At 44.2% G+C, this 24,488-nt stretch overlaps 1 non-coding gene across 1 annotated transcript; it reads right to left on the minus strand.

Moving 5' to 3' along the window:
- Positions 1-13,233: 13,233 nt before the first annotated feature.
- trnat-agu (transfer RNA threonine (anticodon AGU)) lies at positions 13,234-13,307 on the minus strand. Its single transcript has one exon. It is a non-coding gene; the product is annotated as a tRNA-Thr (tRNA).
- Between the last annotated feature and the right edge of the window lie 11,181 nt (positions 13,308-24,488).

The following is a 24,488-nucleotide window of genomic DNA, read 5'->3' on the forward strand; positions in this document are numbered from 1 at the left end:
TTTACACAATAACAGAGAACATCTTTACACAACAGCGAATATAGTTACACAACAGAGAACATATTACACAGCAGGAAATATCTTTAAAAGAACACAGGGAACATCTTTACACAACAGAGAACACAATTACATAAGTCATCAGTCTTTCGCTGTCTCTTGCTGGTTTGCTCAGTACCTTTCTCTGTCTGTTCCTTTCTGAGTCCTGATAATATCTTCCTGGTTTTCTGTGTGTCTTTCTCTGTCTGTTCCTTTCTGCGTCCTGATAATCTCTTCCTGGTTATCTGTGTGTCTTTCTCTGTCTGTTCCCTTCTGGGTCCGAATGATCTCTACCCGGTTTTCTGTGTGTCTTTCTCTGCCTGCCTCATTGTCGGTGCTGTTACTCTGTGTCCTTGTGTCATTGGGCAGTGAGGGTGAGTCCGTCAGCACGTGTGTTGCTGAGTCCGGGATTCTTGAGAAATCCGACTCCAATCCTATTTTTATAAAAACATTGGGGAAATGAACATATTTCACGAACAGGCAGCTAAAATTTAAACCAGCAGTTTGCAGAGTGGCGCAGCGGAAGCGTGCTGGGTCGATGGATCGAAACCATTCTCTGCTATTTATGTTTGGTCGGAAGACAAACAGTTCACTTTCAAAACATCAAGTGTTTCCCCATAATAACAAGATGCGCTCGATTGCGATCAGCTTTTTCCTTCTCGTGAACACATCAATCAGTAACAACTCACTTTTGCTCACACGAACACAAGCTGCAAACACGGACCAGCCGAGTCTCTCCCACTTTGTCAACCCCCTTCCTGCAGAGCCTCCTCTCCACCACCAGATGGTGATGTTGGCCACAATAAAACCAGGACAAATGGTCACAGTGAGGAGACGGTCAGCAACAGAAAATAAAACCATAACAGGGAAAACCTTTGCACAACAACAGGAGACATCTTTACACAACAGAAAACATATTTACACAACAGGAAATACCGTTACACAACAGGGAGAACACAATCATACAAATGCCTTGTTTCTCCATCTCAGTTTCGTTGTCTGTCTCTCTCTCTCCGTTCCTCACTTTTATTTCCTCACAGTCTATTAGTTTTCTGTGTGTTTTTCTCTCTGTCCCGTTGTCGATGGTGTCACTCAGCGTCCTTGTAACATTGCGTAGCCAGGCTGAGCCTCCCAACACCTGTGTTAGAGAACATAGAACATAGAACAGTACAGCACAGTACATGCCCTTCGGCCCACGATGTTGTGCGGAAACTTTAACCTACTCTAAGATCAAAACTACCTACATACCTTTCATTCTACTATCATCCATGTACCTATCCAAGAGACGCTTAAATGTCCCTAATGTATCTGCTTCGACTACCACCGCTGGCAGTGCATTCCACGCACCCACCACTCTCTGTGTAAAGAAACTACCTCTGACATCTCCCCGAAACCTTCCTCCATCACCTTAAAATTATGCCCCCTGGTGATAGCCCTTTCCACCCTGGGAAAAAGTCTCTGGCTATCCACTCTATCTATGCCTATCATCATCTTGTACCCCTCTATCAAGTCACCTCTCATCCTTCTTCGTTCCAATGGGAAAAGCCCCAGCACCCTCAACCTTTCTTCGTAAGACATGCCCTCCAGTCCAGACAGCATCCTGATAAATCTCCTCTGCACCCTCTCTAAAGCTTCCACATCCTTCCTATAATGAGACGACCAGAACTGAACACAATATTCCAAGTGTGGTCTAACCAGGGCTTTATAGAGCTGCAGCATAACCTCGCGGCTCTTAAACTCAATCCCCCTGTTAATGAAAGCCAACACACCATACGCCTTCTTAACAACCCTATCAAACTTGGGTGGCAACTTTGAGCGATCTATGGACATGGGCCCCAAGATCCCTCTGTTCCTCCACACTACCAAGAATCCTGTCTTTTAGCCTGTATTCTGCATTCAAATTCGACCTTCCAAAATGAATCACTTCACACTTTTCCAGGTTGAACTCCAGCTGCCACTGCTCAGCCCAGCTCTGCACCCTGTCAATGTCCCGTTGCAACCTACAACAGCCTTCCACACTATCCACAACTCCAGCAACCTTCGTGTCATCGGCAAACTTGCTAACCCAGACTTCCACTTCCTCATCCAAGTCATTTATAAAAATCACAAAGCGCAGAGGTCCCAGAACAGATCCCTGCGGAACACCACTGGTCACCGAGCTCCAGGCTGAATACTTTCCATCTACTACCACCCTCTGTCTTCTATGGGCCAGCCAATTCTGTATCCAGACAGCCAACTTTCCCTGCATCCCATGCCTCCTTACTTTCTGAATGAGCCTACCATGGGGAACCTTATCAAACTCCTTGCTAAAATCCATATACACCACATCCACTGCTCTTCCTTCATCGATGTGTTTTGTCACATCTTCAAAGAATTCAATAAGTCTTGTGAGGCATGACCTGCCCCTCACAAAGCCATGCTGACTGGCTCTAATCAAACTATGCTTTTCCAACTAATCATAAATCCTGTCTCTCAGAATCCTCTCCAATAATTTGCCCACTACCGACATAAGACTGACTGGTCTATAATTCCCAGGGTTATCCCTATTCCCTTTCTTGAACAAGGGAATAACATTTGCCACCCTCCAATCATGTGGTACTACTCCAGTGGACAGTGAGGACGCAAAGATCATCGCCAAAGGCGCGGCAATCTCTTCCCTCGCTTCCCGTAATATCCTTGGGTATATCCCGGCTGGCCCCAGGGACTTATCTGTCCTCATGTCTTTCAAAATTTCCAGCACATCCTCCCTCTTAACATCAACCTGTTCGAGCATATCAGCCTGTTCCACGCTGTCCTCACAAACGTCCAGATCCCTCTCACTAGTGAATACTGAAGCAAAGTATTCATTTAGGACCTCCCCTACCTCCTCCGACTCCAGGCACAAGTTCCCTCCACTATCCCTGATCGGCCCTACCCTCAGTCTGGCCATCCTCTTGTTCCTCACATAAGTGTAGAACGCATTGGGATTTTCCTTAATCCTACCCGCCAAGACTTTTTCATGTCCCCTTCTAGCTCTCCTAAGTCCATTCTTCAGTTCCTTCCTGGCTACCTTGTAACCCTCTGGAGCCCTGTCTGATCCTTGCTTCCTCAACCTTAAGTAAGCTTCCTTCTTCCTCTTGACTAGCTGTTCCACATTTCTTGTCATCCAAGGTTCCTTCACCCTACCATCCCTTCCTTGCCTCATCGGGACAAACCTATCCAGCAGTCGCAGCAAGTGCTCCCTAAACAACCTCCACATTTCTGTCGTGCATTTCCCTGAGAACATCTGTTCCCAATTTATGCACCCCAGTTCCTGCCTAATTGCATTGTAATTCCCCCTCCCCCAATTAAATATTTTCCCATCCCGTCCGCTCCTGTCCCTCTCCATGACTACAGTAAAGGTCCGGGAGTTGTTATCACTATCACAGACATGTTCTCCCACCGAGAGATCTGCCACCTGGCCTGGTTCGTTGCCAAGCACCAAATCCAACATAGCCTCCCCTCTAGTCGGCTTATCTACATATTGAGTCAGGAAACCTTCCTGGACACACCTGACAAAAACTGCTCCATCCAAACTATTTGCACGAAGGAGGTTCCAATCAATATTAGGGAAGTTGAAGTCACCCATGGCAACAACCCTGTTACTTCTGCTCCTTTCCAAAATCTGCCTCCCAATCTGTTCCTCCGTGTCTCTGTTGCTATTGGGGGGTCTATAGAAAACTCCCAATAAAGTGACTGCTCCTTTCCTGTTTCTGACTTCCACCCATAATGACTCAGTAGACAAACCCTCCTCGATGACCTCCCTTTCTGCAGCTGTGATACTATCCCTGATTAACAATGCAACTCCCCCACTTCTTTTACCTCCCTCCCTATTCCTTTTGAAACATCCAAACCCGGGAACATCCAACATCCATTCCTGCCCCTGTGATCTCCAAGTGTCCGTAATGGCCACAACATCGTAGCTCGAAGTACTGATCCATGCTCTAAGTTCATCACCCTTATTCCTGACACTTCTTGCATTAAAATAGACACACTTCAACCCATCATACTGGCTGAAACTTTGCCCTGTCAACTGTCTAACCTTCCTCACAGACTCTCTGCACTCTGTATCTGCCTGTTCAACAGCTACCCCATCCACTGATCCGTAGCTCCGGTTCCCATACCTCTGCCAAACTAGTTTAAACCCTCCCGAAGAGCTCTAGCAAACCTCCCGCCCAGGATATTGGTGTCCCTCCAGTTCAGATGCAACCCGTCCTTCTTGTCCAGGTCCCACCTTCCCCAGAAGGTATCCCAATGATCCACATAACTGAAGCCCTCCCTGCTACACCAGCTCTGTAGCCACGTGTTCAGCTGCACTCGCTCTCTGTTTCTAGCCTCACTAGCACGTGGCACCGGTATCAATGCTGAGATTACTACTCTGCTCGTCTTGCCTTTTAGCTTCCAACCTAACTCCTATATTCGCTTTTCAGGTCCTCATCCCTTTTCCTAGCTCTGTCATATGTACCACGACTTCTGGCTGCTCCCCCTCCCCTTTAAGAATCCGAAAGACTCGATCTGAGACATCCCTGACCCTGGCACCCAGGAGGCAACATACCATCCGGGAGTCTCGTTCGTGACCACAGAATCTCCTGTCTGTTCCTCTAACCATTGAATCTCCTATCACTATCGCTCTCCTATTCTCCACCCTTCCCTTCTGAGCCGCAGAGCCAGGCTCAGTGCCAGAGACCTGGCCGCTGTGGCTTTCCCCTGGTAGGTCCCCCCCCCCACAACCGTATACAAAACGGTATACTTATTCTTGAGGGGAACGGCCACAGGGGATCCCTGCACTGTGTGCCTATTCACTTTCCCTCCCCTGACGGTCACCCAGCAACCTTTATCCTGTGACTTAGGTGTCAGGACTTCCCTATAACTGCTCTCTATCATCCCCTCTGCCTCCCGCATGATCCGAAGTTCATCCAGCTCCAGCTCCCGTTCCCCAACGCGGTCTGTGAGGAGCTGGAGTTGGGTGCACTTCTCACAGGTGAAGTCAGCAGGGACACAAGTGGTGACCCTTACCTCCCACATCCTGCAAGAGGAGTATGCAACTGCCCTAGCTTCCATCCCCTCTGCTCCAAATTGACGACAGAGAATAAAAAAATATAAAGGAAAACCTTACCTTACCAAACCCTCCACACAAGAGTCCTTTTTTTTGGTTGGAGGAGGAGGATGGGTGGGAGACACGACACGTGTAGTGTTTCGGGTTTAGCCACTGCCCGAATATATAAGTTCACTTACCCAGCAGTCCCCGTGTCCGCGTCCGCCGAATCGTCAGGTAAGTACTTTATAGTGAAACGTACCTTCCCGGCTGCCCCCTGGCTCGCACTATCACCGCTACTGCTGATCAAAGGTGCTGCTGTAATAAAAACAGAAAATGCTGGAAATGCTCAGTAGGTCTGGCAGCATCTGTGCAGAGAGAAACAGTTAACAGTTCAGGTCTGTTTCCTTCGCTCACATTAACTTTGTTTCTTTCTCCACAGATGCTGCCAGACCTGCTGACTATTTCAAGCATTTTCTGTTTATGTTTCAGATTTCCAGCATCTGCAGTATTTTGCTTTTGTACGTGTGTTGCTATGTCTGGGACTGTTTGAGTGCAATGCTATTGCTTTATAAACAGCGTTGAAACAAACATTTATCTAGTTAACACACAGCACTAATACACAGCTGGATATAAACAGCAGCCTGCAGCAGAGGGTGCAGTGGAAGTTTATTAACACAAATAATTCACCAACAATATATTTACTGCGATCCTCAATCACACCACCCTTCATCTTAACACGTTTTATTCTTCATTGACATCAACTTCTTGCTTCCAATAAACACTTCAATTTGGAACACAGCTTCCAAATCACCTTTATTCACAAACCCGAACACAAGCTGCAAATGCTGCAAACACACACCAGCCCAGACTTTCCCCTTTCTGTCAACCCATTCCTGCATCACTGCCTCTCCACCAACAGTTGCTGCTAGAATCATACAATCAGAGAATGGCTAAAGCACAGAAGGAGGCCATTCGGCCTGACGAACCCATGTTGGCTCTCTGCTAAAGCAACTCACCTCGTCTCACTCCCCAGTCAGTTCAATGTCGGTGGTGGGAAAACTTCTCGAAAGAATAATTCGGGACAAAATTAATAGTCCCATGGACAAATGTGGGTTAATTCAGGAAAGACAGCATGGATTTCTTCAGGGAAAATCATGTTTAACTGTCCTGCTGGAGTTTTTTGATGAGGTAACAGCGAGGGATGATGAGGGCAATGCTGTTGATGTGGTCTACATGGACTTTCAAAAGGTCTGGCCGCATCTGAATGGTCACTGACCTGAAACATTAACTCTGTTTCTCTCTCCACAGATGTTGCCAGACCTGCTGAGTATTTCCAGCACTTTTTGTTTACATTTCGGATTTCTAGCATCTGCAGTATTTTGCTTTTATTGACTTTCAAAAGGAGTTTGATACAATGGAACACAACAGACTTGTGAACAAAGTTATAACTCATGGAATAAAAGGGACAGTAGTAACATGGACATGGAATTGGCTGAGTGACAGGAAACAAAGAGTAGTGATCAATGGATGTTCTTCGGGCGAGAGGAAGGTTTGTTGTGGAGTTCCCCAGGAGTCAGTGTTGGGACCCTTGCCTTTCCTGATATATATTAATGACCTAAACCTTGGTGTACAGGGCAGAATTTCAAAGTTTATGGATGATACGAAAATTGGAAGCATTGTGAATTTGTAGTAACAATTCTGTGATTCTGTGATTCCAATATTCAAGTCATTTATATATATGGTGGTCCTGACACTGACACTTGTGGACATCACTGTTCACCATCTTCCATTCTGAAAAACAACTAAATACCACAACTCGCTTTTCTTGATATTTCATACATTTTTTAATCTAAGCAGATACTGACCCTCCTATTCCAGGAGCCTGAGTTTTGTTACCCAGCCTTTTATGTGGTAGTTTGTCAAACGCTTTCTTAAAATCCATTTAGACAACATCCATTGCTTTCCCTTCATCAACCATTCTGTTACTTCATCAAAAAAATCAGTTATTTATTAATAGATGCAGTACTGAAACAGGCCCTTCGGCCCATCAAGTCTGTGCCGACCAACAACCACCCATTTATACTAATCTGACATTAATCCCATATTCCCTATCACAGCCCCACCATTCTTCTCCCACCTCCCTGCACTGGGGGCAATTTACAATGGCCAATTTCCCTATCAATCTGCAAGTCTTTGGCTGTGCGAAGAAACCCACGCAGTCACAGGGAGAACTCGAACTGCGCACAGGGACTGAACACGGGTCGCTGGAGCTGTGAGGCTGCGGTGCTCAACACTGATCGCCCAAAATGACCGTGGCAGGACTCGAACCGACAATCTTCTGATAACCTTGTTAAATGCACCGAAGTTAGACGCCTTATCCATTAGGCCACAAGGCCAATAAGGAAGAAGTACAAAGGTGCTGAACCTCTCAGTTTTCGGTCTACCCAAACCAGGTTCAAGGCCTGAATAATGAACCGATTGCATCATTCGTTCTGTGAATAATACAATGATTTAATAGACAAAGTTTTGAAACATTCCTGCCCATAAATCTTGATAACAGAGAGTGTGTGGATCTCCTGACTCAGAATGTTTCATGGATACAGTCCTCAGATCCGACAAGGAACCCCTGAACATCCACAGTAAAGACAGTGTGGATGAGGAAATGTCAGAGCTGGGAGCTGAAACTCAGGGACGGCCGAGCTCTCCTGTCATTGAGCTTGTGTGTCTGCTCTGCTCGCCGCACTTCCGGCTCTACTTTGTTTCCAATGAAAAGATGAAAAGGGCCGTTCGGTTTTCCTCTCACTGACAGCGTGTTTCACTCGGGTTAATATAACCCGGGACTTTTGCTGCTGAAATGAATTCTGCAAGGTCCCAGCAAACACACCGGCTCCCTCCTTTCTCCCCTCTTTCTATCGGATTGTTTTACCAGGAGGGGCTCAATAATAACAAACCCCCTGCAGGGAATGACCGCAAATTGAGCATCCAAATGGGGCAAGTGGGCAGCTTTCTGGGTTCTAGGTTCCCCCTACACCGCCCCTCCCTCCCTCCAGTCCAGGCCCCTCTTCACTTTCTTTGGGACTTTGATGAGGGTGAAATGGGGAAAGTTCCCATTGATGTTTGAATGCTGAATTGCTGCAAAGATCTGCGCACGCGCGACATAACCCCGCCCCCCAGTGGGACGTCACAATGAGGAGTGGAGCGCATGCGCATCCTTCCCCAACCCAGTCTGTGAGGCCATTCACTCAATCAGGGGAAGATGCTTTAAATTAGCTGCGAATGGAGACTTCCCGGGCCCGGGGGAAGGGAACAAACAGCATCTGCTTCCAGCAGCCACTGCTTTGGGAGCGTGTCCGCAGATGTGCTCAGAGATTAGCATTGAGTGGTGGGAAGTTGAGGGGGAGTCGGGGAGTGTTTGTAACAGACACTGTGGAGCAGGAGCTGCTCCTGGAACATGGAGTGAGCCGGGGACACGGGGAAGGGAGAGTTCATTCTCGGACAGTGTCTGTACAGGCTCAGGGAGACACAATGGGAAGAAATCACTATTGAAAATCACTGACAATTTCACCACCCAAAGGAGAGGGAATTTTCCTGCTTTAGTTCCAGTCTCTCACTGTTTGTTGGATTGTGAACAGTGGGGGGAAAATAGCTGCAAAATAACGATGTGGACAGTTAGACAAAGAGCATTTATTGCAGATAACAGGTGAGAAGTGTGAAAGGCACATTTTAAATAGTGGCTGCTGGTTTTTTCGTTGAAATAGAAATGTGACTGTGTGAAGGTCACTGCTCTATCGGGCAGTCCCAGTCATTGAGCAGTTCAGGGCTTGTGTTGTTTCTGAATGTCACAAACTTCTTGTAAAACCACTGCAAACACCTGGTAAACAGAAGCTGAATACTGCATTGCTGCAGTGGAGTCAGACACTGACACTGTTTGTGTTCCTGGTTTTCATTTCGCGATTGTTCATAATGATTATAATTGGGACGATTACATTGATCGTTTTTGTATCTTCTACCTCATCAATTCTTTCATTCCTGCAGGAAAATACATGAAGGAACCTGACTGGATGTGGTGATTCTTGGACACAAAGAAAAGTGCAGCGAGCTCGTTCCAACACACAGTCGGTACAGGATCACTCCCAAAGCACAGAGATACTGCCAGCTCATCAGTTCCACTGGAACAAATAAAAGTAGTCAGACAGACACTGATCCCAAAATCGAGAGACACATTTTCAATCCAACAGTCAAACAACAGCAGGACAGACAGAAGTTGTTTCCATTTCACTCCAATTCAGTACAGCTGACAGGTTGATACATCAATCACAGTATAAAAACAAACTCACTATCAGATCTAAATAAAGTCTGTCACCATGGTTACATTTTAAATATAAAACTTGAAACAGAACAGACACAATTTACCTCATTGAAAGGTACAGAATGAATGCAAGGAGGCTTCAAGGGGATTTGGACAGGGTAAGTGAATGGGCAAGAACATGGCAGATGGAATATAATGTAAATAAGTGTGAAGTTCTCCACTTTGGTAGAATAAACAGAAAGACAGAGTATTTCTTAAATGGTGAGAGGTTGAGAAGTGTCGATGTCCAAAGGGACCTGGGTGTCCTTGTTCATGAGACACTAAAAGCTGGTGTGCAGGTGCAGCAAGCAATTAGGAAGGCAAATGGTATGTTGGCTTCATTGAAAGCGTATTTGAGTACATGGTTAAACATGTATTGCTTCAATTGTATAAAGTCTAGCTGAGACTGCACCTGGAGTATTCTGTACTATTTTGGTTTCCTTATTGAAGGAAGGATAGACTTGTCACAGAGGGAGTGCAACAGAGATTCACCAGACTAATCCCCTGGGATGGTGGGATTGTCTTATGATGAGAGACTGCAGAAACTGGGCCGAAATTCTCTGGAGTTTCGAAGAATGAAAGGTGATCTCATTGAAACTTACAAAATTCTTATGGGGTGTGACAGGGTAGATATGGATAGGATGTTTCCTCTGTCTAGTGAGTCCAGAACAAGGGGACACAGTCTCAGAATAAGGGCAGGCCATTTGAGACTGAGATGAGCAGGAATTTCTTTACTCAGAGGGTGAGAAATCTGTGGAATTCTTTATCCCAGTGGGCTGTGGAAGATCAATCATTGAACATATTCAAGACAGAAATCGATAGATTTCTAAATACTAACGGGATCAAGGGATATGGAGATAGCAGGGAAAAATGGCGTAGAGATAGATGATCAGTCACGATCTGTTTGAATATTGGAGCAGGCTTGATGGGCTGAATGGTCTAATGCCCCAATTTCCTATCATCCTTTGAATCCCAATAATGTACATCAGAACGTTAGACCAAGTTATGCATTACATACCAGTTCAAAAATCCCACAGAGATTAAGACTGAAAGATACAGTATCAATTCCATTACTACAAAATGAAGGACTTGGAGCTTGCAGACCAGCCCATGTATAAGATTGAAAGTTATATTTTCATTCACAATCGTTTTCACAGAGCTAAATATTGAATACCAATCCACAACTTGTACAGGACTACCAAATAAAACCTACAACTGTAAAATACAGTTAATCCATATTTTGAATTAAACACAAGGCAAATAAATATTGATACATTAAGAGAGCTGGAAACAGTGAGAGCAGAGTGGAGCATAAAGAGCCCAGGAGAGGGAGCATGAGTTCACTCGGAGAGCAGGGAACAGTGAGAGCAGGCGTCAAAAAAGGCAAAGGAATCCACAATTAATGGGAGAACACTGAATGGTGCAGAGGAAGTGAGGGACGTTGGAGTGAATGTCCACAGATCCCTGAAGTAGCAGTACAGGTCAATAAGGTGGTTCAGCAGGTATATGGAATCCTTTCCTTTATTAACTGAGGTATGGAATGTAAGGGTGACCTGGGTGTCCATGTCAATAAGTCACTGACAGTTAACATGCAGGTGCAGCAAGCAATTAGGAAGGCTAATAGTATGTTAGCCTTTATCACAAGAGGATTTGAGTACAGGAGTAGTGAATTCTTGCTTCAATTGTATAGAACCTTGGTTAGACTGCACTTGGAGTACTGTGTACAGTTTTGGTCTCCTTACCTTACGCAGGATATTATTGCCATGGAGGGAGTTCAATGAAGGTTCATCAAACTTGTTCCTGGGATGGTGGGATTGTCCTATGAAGAGAGATTGGGGAAACTGGGGCTGTATTCTCTAGAGTTTTGAAGAATGAGAGGTGATCTCATTGAAACCCACAAAATATTGAAAGGACAGTGAGGGTAGATGCAGCTAAGATGTTTCCCCTGGGAAACAAATGGGTCGAGAACCAGGGGACGCAATTTCAAAATAAGGGGGAAGCTCCTTAGGACAGAGATGAGGAGAAATTTCTTTACTCGGAGGGTTGTGAATCTTTGGAATTCTGTACACCAGAGGGCTGTGGAAGCTCAGTCATTGAGTATGTTTAAAGCAGAGATTGATAGATTTCTAAATACAAATGACATAAGGGAATATGAGGAAAGTGTGGGGGAAAAGGGCATTGAAGTGGATGATCAGCCATGATCATATTGAATGGTGGGGTAGGCTCGATGGGCTGAATGGCCGACTCCTGCTCCTATGTTTCGATGTTCCTAATTCCACATGATCGGCGAGACACAGCCTCAGGCCGACTTGTCGGGTGTTGCAAACAGATAACGCTGCTTCTGATCTTCACCAGAACAGAGAGTGAGATGTAACATTGATCATCAAACAAACTGTGAGAGAATACAACAGAATAAAACACATGGAGAGACATTGTGGAATAACAAATAGATTTGATTGGAATGTTGAATTTTGATTGGAATGGATAAAACACCAGAAACAGCAGATGAAATTGGGATTCTCATCATTATATTGATCTGAAACAGAAAAGAGAAACTGATGGGAAGAAGGAAGAATGGAACTGTTCAGTTTGTTTGAGTTTTTCACTCACCCATGAAAGCTGATTAAAAAAAGATGCAAATAACAGAGAATTTCACCAAAAAGGGAGATTAAATGCTGCCAAAACCTTGGATCGAAGGATGCCCCAACAGATCACCTGTTTAACTGTCTCCTCACTGGGGGATTTCAATCAGTGAGCAATATTATTCTCTACCTTTTTTTTGTTAAATGAACCCAGAACTGTCACTTGGAGTTAATATCTGCATTCCGACTCCTGAATATTTTCTGGACACATTTCCTGCTGAAAGAACAAAGAACTCTTTTCTAATTTACACAATACTATATACACATTCATCAAACCTCTTAAGCTAGCATCCTTGGTGCTGCTCTCTCTTCTCCCAAACCTCATCTCATGTGACTGTTACATCACCACTCTGACAGTGGGAGGGGTTGATCCCACTGTCTTCAGCATTAACCCTTTACATCCTTATACTACACTGTCTGTCCAAACAAATGGGTGGAGGGAACTTCCTTCATTTATTCAAACACTTGAAAATCAACTCAAAGCCATCAGAGAGAGAGAGAGAGAGAGAGAGAGAGAGAGAGTGTCAGAGCACTTCCTGCATCCAGTCCTGACCCTGTCACACTCAGCAGCTGCTCACCCAGACCCCACTCTCATCAACACTGAACATTGTTACAGAGACCCTTCAAATAATGTTTATAAAAGGCGGAAAAATTCAAAGTTCATCGCAGCCGGATTGAATGGAACAAAGTTTAATATCTTCTCACCGTCTCTCAATACCCACGAGACATAGGTTTTCTTATTTGGTTCCTTTGATTTTTCTTGTTCCTGATTGACAAATATTCCAAACCTCGGATCAACCCTCCCACTTGCGTCATGTCCCCAGTCTCGGTTAAAAGCAACACATAACGACACAAACACTCTGAAATATACAACGCAGTCACACTTTCCTTCAGTGAGATTAATGTCGAGCTGTTTTCCAGATTGAATGTAACCGTGAACAAATTTGTATCAAAGAAGTTGCCTTTGGCGTATCAGCACTGAATTTCTGGACAAGGAGGAACAGCCATTCCCAACTCACATCCTTCACAAAGGCTGTTTTCTCCTGTGACTGAAATTCATCATGTAATTTGAATTCCAAGTTCAAGTTCACAAAACAGAGATATAAATGATTGATAAGGAAACTTCTAAAGCATATCACAAATGTGAAATAAGGCTCTGCTGGGAGTTGAACCCAGTCTCTTCTATTTACTAGACAGGTGCTTTAACCAACTAAGCTACAGAGCCAGATCACAAATGATTGCGTCGTTGAAATCAGAGGAGGATCTGTTTATTCTCATCACACTTCTCCACTGGTCACAACATATTTTAACTTTTCCTACTTACTGATACAGTCATATACTCTATTTTTCCCAAAACTGAGAATGGAGGTGGAGGGGCGACATGATAGAGGTTGACAAAGTTATGAGTGGCAGAGACAGAGTGGATAGTCAGAAGCTTTTTCACAGGGTGGCAGAGTCAGTTACGAGGGGACATAGGTTTAAGGCGAGAGTGGCAAAGTTTAGAGGGGATATGCGAGGCAAGTTCTTTACACAGAGGGTGGTGAGTGCCTGGAACTTGCTGTCGGGGAAGGTGGTGGAAGCAGGGAAGATAGCGATGTTTAAGAGGCATCTTGACAAATACATGAATAGGATGGGAAGAGAGGGATACGGTCCCCTGAAGTGCAGAAGGTTTCAGTTTAGACAGGCATCAAGATAGGCGCGGGCTTGGAGGGCCGAATGGCCTGTTCCTGTGCTGTACTGTTCTTTGTTTATAGATGTGGTCACCCCACAGCTTAAGTGTATGCAGGGAGAGAGGGAATGGGTGACCACCAGGCAGTCAAAAAGAATCAGGCAGGTAGTGCAGGACACCCCGAGTGCGTCTCACTCTCCAGCAGGTATTCAGTTCTGAATACAGAGGACAATGATGCTTCACCTGGGGAGTGCAGCCGGAGCCAAGTCCATGACACCATGGGTGACTCAGCTGCAAAGGGGAGTACAGGGAAGACTGGAAAAGCCATAGTGATAGGTGATTCAATCGTCAAGGGAACAATCAGGTGTTTCTATGGCCACAGACGTGAATCCAGGAATGGAGTGTTGGCTCCCTGGTGCCAGGGTCAAGGATGTCATTGAGCAGTTACAGAGCATCCTGAAGGGGGAGGGTGAACAGCCAGCAGTGGTAGTCCACATCAGAACCAACAACATAGGTAGATATAAGGATGTTGTGCTGCAGTCAGAACTTAGGGAGTGAGGTAAGAAATTAGCAAGCAGGACATCAAAAGTAATAATCTCCGGATTACTCCCAGTGCCACGTGCAAGTGAGTACAGGAATAGATGGATAAGACAGATGAATGTACAGGAATAGATGGATAAGACAGATGAACGTGTGGCTGGAAAGATGGTGCAGGAGGGAGGACTTTAGATTTTTGGGACAGGTTGGACGGGTTGCACCTGAACCGAGCCAGGACGGAGTACCTTGCAGGATGTTTTGCTAGTGCTGTTGGGAAGGGTTTAAGCTAGTTTGGCAGGGAGATGGGGACTGTAAGGTAGAGTCAGATGGGACAAAATCAGAAATAAAAATGGCAGGCAGAAAATTAATGGAGTCTGGAAGAGAGAGGAAACACTGATTAGAAAATTCAAAACAAAAAATGTTGGCAGTGCTCAAGGATATCTAAATCAATGCAAGGAGTATAGCAAATGAAGCATATGAGCTCAGGGCACAGTTAGACACATGGCAGTATGATATCATAGCTATTACAGAAACATGGCTAAAGGAGGGACAGGCATGGCAGCTCAATTTTCCTGGTTACAGGGTTTTCAGACGTGAGAGGGAAGGGGATAAAAAAGGAGGGGGAGTGGCAATTTTGGTCAAAGAAACTATTACAGCTGTGAGGAGGGATGATATGTTGGAAGGTTTATCAAATGAGACCGTATAGATTGAGCTGAGGAACAAAAAAGAAGCAATCACACTGCTGGGAGTGCACTATAGACCCCTAAACAGTCAGAGGGAGATGGAAGAGAAGATATGTAGGCAAATCGCTGAGAAGTGCAAGAACAATAGGGCATTAACAGTGGGGGATTTGTACCACCCAAACATTAACTGGGATACTTTTTGTGTGGAGGGAATTGAGGGAGCAGAATTCTTGAGGTGCATTCAGGAGTACTTTTTTAGCCAATATGTAGCAAGTCCAACAAGAGAGGGTGAAGTTTTAGACTTAGTTTTAGGAAATGAAGAGGGGCAGGTGGAAGGAGTGGCAGTGGGACAGCATTTTGGTGGTAGTGATCATAATTCAGTCAGTTTTAATATAATTATGGAAAGGACAAGGACAGAACAGGAGTTAGAGTTCGCAGTTGGGGCAAGACCAACTTTACTAAGCTGGAGAGTGATTTACCGAAAGTGGACTGGAAACAGGTACTTGACGGTAAATCAGTGTCACAGCAGTGGGAAGAATTCAAAGGGGAGATTCAAGGGGTTCGGAGTCAACATGTTCCCACAAAGAAAAAGGGTGGGAAGGCCAAATCTAGAGCCCCATGGATGTCAAGGAGTTTACGGGTATAATAAGGCAGTAAAGGAAAGTTTATGCCCAACACAGAGAACTGAATACTACAGAAAGCCGAGAGGAGTATAGAATGTGGAGGGGGGAAATCAACATTGAAATTAGGAAAGTTAAGCGAGAGCATTAAAGAATATTGGCAATCAAAATCATGGTGAACCCAAAGATGTTTTATCAATACATTGAGAGTAAAAGGATAAATAAGGAAAGAGTAGGGCACAGAAAAGACCAAAAAGGTAACCTATGTGTAGAGCAGAAGATGCTGACATTGTTCTGAATAAATGCTTTGCATCTGTCTTCACAAAAGAGGGGGAAGATGCATATATTGTAGATAAGGAAGAGGGGTGTGAAGTATGGATGTGATTCATACAGAGGGAGAGAGGACATATTAATGGGATTAGTGTATATGAAAGTTGATAAATCACGAGCGCCGGATGGAATGCACCTCAGGCTCTTAAAAAGAAGCAAGAGAGGAAATAGCTGATCATCATTTTCCAGACCTCACTGGATACAGGTGTAGTGATGGAGGATTGGAGGACTGCTAACGTTGTACCTTTGTTTAAAAAGGGAGTGAGGGAGACCAAATAATTACAGGCCAGTCAGTCTAACATCAGTATTGGGCAAATTATTGGAATCTATTCTGAGAGACAGAATAAAATGTTACTTCGAAAGGCACAGATTAATCAAGGATAGTCAGCATGGATTTGTTAAGGGAAGATCTTGTCTGCCCAACTTGATCGAAATTTTGAAGAATTAAGAAGGAAGATAGATGAGGGTAGTGCAGTTGATGTAGTCTACATGGATGTAAATGTAGGGGGTATGAGTTTGCAGATGGCACAAAGATTGGCTGTGTGGTAAATAGCAAGGAGGATAGCTGTAGGCTGCAGGAAGATCTTCATGGTCTGGTCAGATGGGCAGAAAAATGGCAAATAGAATTCAATTCAGAAGTGTGAGTTGCTGCATTTGGGGAGGTCAAACAAGGCAAAGGAATACACAATTAATGGGAGAGTACTGAGAGGTGTAGAGGAAGTGAGGGACCTTGGAGTAAATGCCCACAGATCCCTGAAGGTAGCAGGACAGGTCGATAAGGTGGTAAGAAGGCATATGGAATCCTTTCCTTTATTAGCCGAGGTATAGATTTAAGAGCAGGGAAGTTATGCTGGAACTGTATAAATCATTAGTCAGGCCACAATCAATACTGTATGCAGTTCTGATCACCTTATTACAGAAAGGATGTAATTGCACTAGAGAGGGTACAGAGGAGATTCACGAGAATGTTGCCGGGATTGGAAAAATGCAGCTATGAGGAAAGACTGGATAGGCTGAGGCTGTTCTCCTTGGCACAGAGAAGGCTGAGGAGAAATCTCATTGAAACATACAAAATTTTGAGGTGCCTGGATAGAGTTGAAGTGAAGGGCCTATTTACCTTAGCAGAGAGGTCAGTGACTAGGGGAAATAGATTTAAAGTGATTGGTAGAAAGATTACGGGGGAGATGAGGAAAAGTTTTTTTCAGCCAGAGGGTGGTGGGGGTCTGGAACTCACTGCCTCAATTCATTCAAAAGAAGTTTGGATATACATTCAAGTGCTGTAATCTGCAGGGCTACAGACCAAATGCTAGAAGGTGGAATTAGAATGGGTGGAAAGTTTTTCATCTGGCACAGACACGATGGGCCAAGTGGCCTCTTTCTGTGCCTTAAACTTTCTTTGATTCTATGATACTATAATTACCCAGCTGTTGTAATGGAAATTGAACTTGTTTCTCTGGACCATTAGTGGAGGCTTCAGGATTACTCGTCCTGTAATGTCACCACAAAACCACCATACCGCTGTATGAGATTTTTTACTGGTTTGTTCTGTGGATTTCAGTCTACACAAATGGAATTGATAATCTATTTCACTCTGATAATGTTTGAGATGTTTTTGGCTGGTAAATAATGTGTATCTCAGTCGACTGTATTTTTAAATTCCGCAGTCTGGGTGAGTTCAGGCATCTAATTTACATCACAGTTTGCACTTTCTATCAGCATTACTTAATCTAATACTGTTTTATTTTTGGACTGGCAATGTTTAGATCAATCTACACTCATGGAATTGATACTGTATTTCAGTTTGATATTGTATGAGTTTTTAGAATGGTATATAATATTTAGATCAATCTACACTAATGGAATTGATTCTGTATCTTTCCATTTCACAGTGTGAGTGAGTTCTGAACTGGTATCTAATTTGTGTCTCAGGTTACAATATCTTTCAGCACCTTAGAAACTTTCACTGTAATGAATGTTGGACTTGTATGTAACTTGTATCTCAGGGGACACGATGGGGATGTTTAAACATCCTTTATCATGAATGGATGTGAGCTTTGAGTATGGTATTTAATTTAAATCTCAGGGTACAGCATTACAAGAGATTCTGTGCCATTCAATCAATACCGTGTGCCAATTCTATCTGATATTTAATTGATAGCGAAGTCTGCATTATATTTAGATTGACACATTGTATTTCAATCTGTTAATGAGGGTGACTTTGACCTGGGATTGATGTATCTGACTGTCAATGGGACTGAATTGGGGTGAAATGGAAACAACTTATTTTTCTCCTGCTTTGTTTGATTGTTGGATTGAAAATGTGTCTCTGGAACTCTGGATCAATGTGGGCCTGACTACTTCTGCAGTCTGAAACTAGGGAACTGATGAACTGTCTATCCCTCTGTACTCTGAGTGATAATGTACCTACTGTGTGTGAGAGGAGCTGGCTGCACTGTTCCTTGTGCCTCGAGTGCAGCAACCATCACATTCATCACGATACCTTCAAGGATGTGCCTGTATGAAGAAAAAATATGTCTTAACTCAAGAACAGGGGAGGTGCAAAATATCAAAGAGGTGAATTTAATTTCGCAATTAATAATCATTAAAAACACCCACAAATGAAAACCAGTGTCAGTATCTGTCTCCACTGAAGTACTGAAGCTCCCAGCTCCTGCATCACAAGTATTCTGGGCAGATCCATCTAGACAAAACACTGCACTGGGATCGTCCCAACTTCTCTATGCTCGACACATATTTCCAGCCACCCTGCTTCATATGCACAAATAAACAAAAATAAAGCCCATTCTGTATATCCCTCAATTCCTTTCTTCCCATACAGTTGTTCCACCTCCCCTTAAATGCATCAATACTATTTGCCTCGACCTCTCCCTGTGGTTGCAAATTCCAGATTCTAACCACTCACTACGTAAATACATTTTTCATGAATTCCTCATTGGTTTTATGAATGTCGATTTTATATTTTTGGCTCGTTTCAGACACCACAAGTGGAAACGTGTCTCTGTGTATTCTATAAAAGCCCTTCACTATTTCCTCACTTTTTTCATTTGTTAGTGTGATGTAGGCATCACTGGCTATGCCAGCATTTATTGCCCATTCCAAATTGCCCTTGACAAAGTGGTGGTGAGCTGCCTTCTTAAGCCGCTGCAGTCCTTGAGCCGCAGGAATTCCAGCAGTGCTGTTTGGAAGGGAGTTCCAGGATTTTTACCCAGCGACAGTGAAGGAATGGTGATATAGTTCCAAGTCAGGATGGTGTGTGGCTTGGAGGGGAACTTGCAGGTGGTAGTGTTCCCATGCATCTGCTGCCCTTGTCCTTGTTGGTGGTGGAGGTTCTGGGTTTGGAAGGTACTGTCGAAGAAGCCTTGGTGTGATGCTGCAGTGCATCTTTTAGCTGGTACGCACTGCTGCCACTGTGCATCAGTGGTGAATGGAGTGAATATTGAAGGTGGTGGATGTGGGCAATCAAACAGGCTACTTGAGTGTTGTTGGAGCTGCCTTCATCCAGGCAAGTGGACAGTATTCCATCACAATCCTGACTTGTGTCTTGTGAATGGTGGACGGATGTGGGGAAACAGGAGGTCAGTTACTCGCCGCAGAATTCGTAGCCTCTGACCTGCTCTTGCAGTCACAGCATTTATATGGTTGGTCCAGTTCAGTTTCTGGTCTATGGTAACCAATGGTCAATGTTAATGGTGGGGGATTCAGTGATGGTAATGCCATTGAACATCAAGGGGAGATGATTAGATTCTCTCTTGTTTGAGATGGTCATTGCCTGGCACTTATCTGATGCCAATGTTACTTGCCACTTATCAACCCAAGCCTGGACGTTGTCCAGGTCTTGCTGCATCTGGACACGGGCTGCTTCAGTATCTGAGGAGTCATGAATGGTGCTGAACATTGTGCAATCATCAGAAAACATCCACACTTCTGGCCTTGTGATGGAGGGAAGGTCATTGATGAAGCTGCTGAAGATGGTTGGGCCTAGAACACCTCTCTGAGGAATTCCAGCTGTAATGGCCGGAGACTGAGATGATTAACCTGAACAACCACAGCCATCTTCCTTAGTGCCAGGTATGACTGCAAACAGCAGAGCATTTTGCCCTGATTTCTATTTACACTGGTTTTGCTAGGGCTGCCTTGTTGCCATGCACGTCAAAGGCTGCCTTGATGTCAAGGGCAGTCACTCTCACCTCACAGAGCCCCATCTCTGGGCAAAAAGTCTCACTTCTCAAGGGGTGTCTCGAGAAGACACAGTGGCGCAGTGGTTAGCACCGCAGCCTCACTGCCCCAGAAACCCCGATTCGATTCTGGGTACTGCCTGTGTGGAGTTTGCAAGTTCTCCCTGTGTCTGTGTGGGTTTTCCCCGGGTGCTCCGGTTTCCTCCCACAGCCAAAGACTTGCAGGTGATAAGTAAATTGGCCATTGTAAATTGCCCCAAGTGCAGGTAGGTGATAGGGAATAAGGGATTACTGTCGGGTTAGTATAAATGGGTGGTTGTTGGTCGGCACAGACACGGTGGGCCGAAGAGCCTGTTTCAGTGCTGTATCTCTAAATAAATAAAAAAATGCAATGTTTCTTTAGCTCTAAAATAAAAGCAAAAGTCTGTAGATGCTGGAAATCTGAAATAAACAAAAATGCTGGAAATACTCAGCAGTTTAGTCAGCATTTGTGGAGGGAGAAACACAATTAACATTTCAGGTCTGTGTCCTTTCATTTTACAATATGTTTTATGTCCTGGTAGATAACAGTGCATTCAGTTTGCAGTAATGGAATTAATACTGTGTCTTCCAGCCTGACTATTTGTGAGATTTGTGGAGTGGTGTGTAACATGTAGCTCAGTCTGCAGTCTGGTTACATTATTGAGATTAATTCTGTTCTTTACAATCGGGTACTGTTTGTCTGTTCTATCTGACATTGAATTTGTAGTTCAGGCTGCTGTCTTGTGAGAGTGACACAGTGCCTTGCAATCTGACAGTGGATGTGATTTTGGACTGGGATTGATGTATCTACCTGTCAGTGGGACAGAGTTGGTGTGAAATGGAAACAACTTCAGTCTGTCATGCTCTGTGTGACTGTTGGATTGACTGTTAGTCTCTGGAACTTGGGATCAGTGCCAGTCTGACTAGTACTGCTGGCAGTGATTGTGGAACTGATGTTTCTTTTCTCTCTGAATGATACTGTACTTACTGTGTGTGAGGAGCCGGCTGCACTTCCCCTTGTGCTGAGGCATCATTATATTTATTCTACTTCCTTCAAGTATTTGCCTGTAGAAAGAAAAAGTATTTATTATAATTCAGGAAGAGGTGTGGTGGAAGTGACAAGAGAGACCAAAACAATCTTTGAATGAATAATCATTGTGAACAATCACAAAGGAAACCCAGCAATACAAACAGAGTCAGTGTCTGATTCCACTGCGTTCCTTCAGCCCCCAGCTACTGCATACCAGGGGCTTTGGCCGTTTTACAACAATTAAATGACATCCAGACATAATCCGCTGGGCCATGAATGGGACTGACCGACGGAACAGGGACTTTTACACAGGTCAGATTTCCAGTTCCCGCTCCCATGGTCTAACCGTTTAGTCGAAACCAAACAGCTGCTGTTCAAAATGTGTCCTTCACACTTCTCACCTGGTGCCTATAATAGATTCTCTTTGTGTAAATCTCCACATCCTGACTGTCCGCTTCTGTTTCCACACTTCACTGTCCAATAACAAGAAACTGTGGGAACAGGCTGGATCGCTCTCTTTGCGCTGGCACGGACATGATGGGCCGAATGGCCTCATTCTGCGCCGGAAATTTTCCATGTTTCTGTTTGCTGAATTGTTGCCGGAATCTGCGCCTGCGCTCCCCTCCCCCAGCACTGCCTGTGAGCGGAAGAAGATGGTTTAAAACAGCCGCGAATGGAGAGATCCCGGTCCCGGGGGAAGGGAGCAAACAGCAGCCTCCTTCCAGCAGCACATCGCTTTGGGAGCGTGTCCGCAGACTGACTCAGAGATCACTATCGAGTCCAGGGCAAGTTCAGGGGCAGGCGGGGGCTGTTTGTAAGAGGTGGAATGGAGAATCAACTGGTCCCGGAACATGGAGTGAGTGGGGGAAGGGAGAGGCCATTCTCAGGCTGTGTGTCGACAGGGAAAGGAGACAGAATGGGAAGAACCTGTTACTGCAGTGCAGTCAAACAATGATAATATTTGTATGACTGGGCTTCCTTTGTGGGGGCTCATTATTATTCGAGAGATTAAATTCATTAAAATCCTGTATCTTCTATCTCACCTGTATTTTAGTTATAAACATACTTTTGTCCAAACAGACAAATAATTGAATGAACCAGAATAAATGTGATGTTTCCTCCACCCAAGTTACAAGGAAGAGTGTCACCAGCTCCTTCTCACACACAGTCCGGACATTATCATTCACACAGCGCAGAGACACAGACAGGTCATCAGTTCCACAGTCTCAGACAGCAGAAATAGTTCCAGAGACACATTTTCAATCCATCTATCCAACAGAACAGGAGAGACAGACGTTGATTCCATGTCACCCCAACTCAGTACCACTGACAGGTAGATACATAAATCCCAGCCCAAATTCTCACCCACTATCAAATTATCAGTGTGTCAATCCCACAATAGTGCAACCTCAGCTACAAATTAAATACACAAAGAACTGACACATGGTTCCCTTTTCAAAGTTACAGAATTAAGGGCGGCGCAGTGGTTAGCACCGCAGCCTCACATCTCCAGCGACCCGGGTTCAATTCTGGGTACTGCCTGTGTGGAGTTTGCAAGGTCTCCCTGTGTCTGCGTGGGTTTCCTCCTGGTGCTCTGGTTTCCTCCCACATGACCAAAAGATTTACAGGTTGATAGGTAAATTGGCCATGATAAATTGCCCCTAGTATAGGTAGGTGGTAGGGAAATATAGGGACAGGTGGGGATGTGGTAGGAATATGGAATTATTGTCGGATTAGTATAAATGGGTGGTTGATGGTTGGCACAGACTCGGTGGGCCGAAGGGCCTGTTTTAGTGCTGTATCTCTAAACTAAACTAATATAATCTGAGATTCAAGTTAAATACCAGCCCAAGATTTACACATGTTATCAGTTTATTATCAGTATTAATTCCCATAATGTGTCCAGACATATCCATTAGATACAAGTCCAAATCTAAAATGCATAATCAGATTGAGAGATTCTGAAATATCGTATAACCTGAGATACAAACTCAGATTCCAGTTTAAAACTCATCCGGATTGTGAAACTAAAAGATACATTATAAATTTGATGAGTATAGTCTGAGCTATAAATTACATACCAGTCCTAAAACCTCATAGTGTCAGATGGAAGATACTGTACAATTCCAGACTGAGCTCATTTTACACACAAGTCCAAGATTCTCCCTCAGAGTCAGACTGAATGGCATTGATCAAATTGATTAGTACAGCCTGAGTTACACTTGCACATCAATCCTGTATCAGATTGAAAGATACATTATCTTTCACTATTATGTTCACAGTGACAGATATTTAATACTTGGCAAAACTTCAAACATATTGTCTGCTTAAAACCGACCACATCTGTGGCCTGTTGCTGTGCTGACATTTTATGCAGAATGAATCCAGACTTGCAAACAGTCCCAGGGACGGAAGGTTATATAATGAATCCCCCACTCACACAGAGTACCAGATACTGACAGATAAAGTGATGCTGAAACACATGCTCAGTGCCAGATGCTGAAAAGTATAGGTTGATTATTGCACTCACTCACAGTACCTCAGCCCGAGTCATCTAAAGCAACCTAACACACAAATAGTAGCACTGAGAGATTGAGAAAGAGTCCAAAACTCACATAGAGTACCAGACACTGACAGATACAAACTGAAAACTACACGCACATGGATATAGGATTGGCTAACTCACAGAAAAGAGAGTGGGGATAAATGGAGCATATTCAGATTGGCAAACTGTAACTAATGGAGTGCCACAGGTACAGTGCTGGGGCCTCAACTATTTATGGTCTATATTAATAACTTGCATGAAGGGACCAAGTATATTGTTGCCAAATTTGTAGATGGTACAAAGATAGGTAGGAAAGCAAGTTGTGAGGAGGACACAATGTGTCTGTGAAGAGATATAGAAAGGTTAAGTCAGTGGGAAAACATTTGGCAGATGGAGTATAATATGGGGAAATGTGAGATTGTCTACTTTGGCAGGTGGAATAGAAAAACAGAATGTTATTTATATGGAGAGAGACTGCAGAATGCTGCTGTACCAAGGAATCTGGGTGTCCAGGTACATGAACTACAAAAATGTTAGCATGAAGGTATAGCAAGTAATTGGCATTTTTAGCAAGGGGAATGGAGTATAAAAGTAAGGAAGTTTTGCCATAACTTTACAGGGCATTAGTGACATCCCAACCCCATACAGTTTTGGTCTCCTTACATAAGGAGGAATATACTTGCATTGGAATCACTTCAAAGAAGGTTCACTCGGCTGATTGCTGGGATGTTTGATTGTCTTAAGAGAAAAGGTTGAGCAGGCTGGGTCTATACTC

The sequence above is a fragment of the Heterodontus francisci genome, unplaced genomic scaffold (genome assembly GCF_036365525.1).
Source record: "Heterodontus francisci isolate sHetFra1 unplaced genomic scaffold, sHetFra1.hap1 HAP1_SCAFFOLD_58, whole genome shotgun sequence".
NCBI classification, from domain to species: Eukaryota; Metazoa; Chordata; class Chondrichthyes; order Heterodontiformes; family Heterodontidae; genus Heterodontus; species Heterodontus francisci.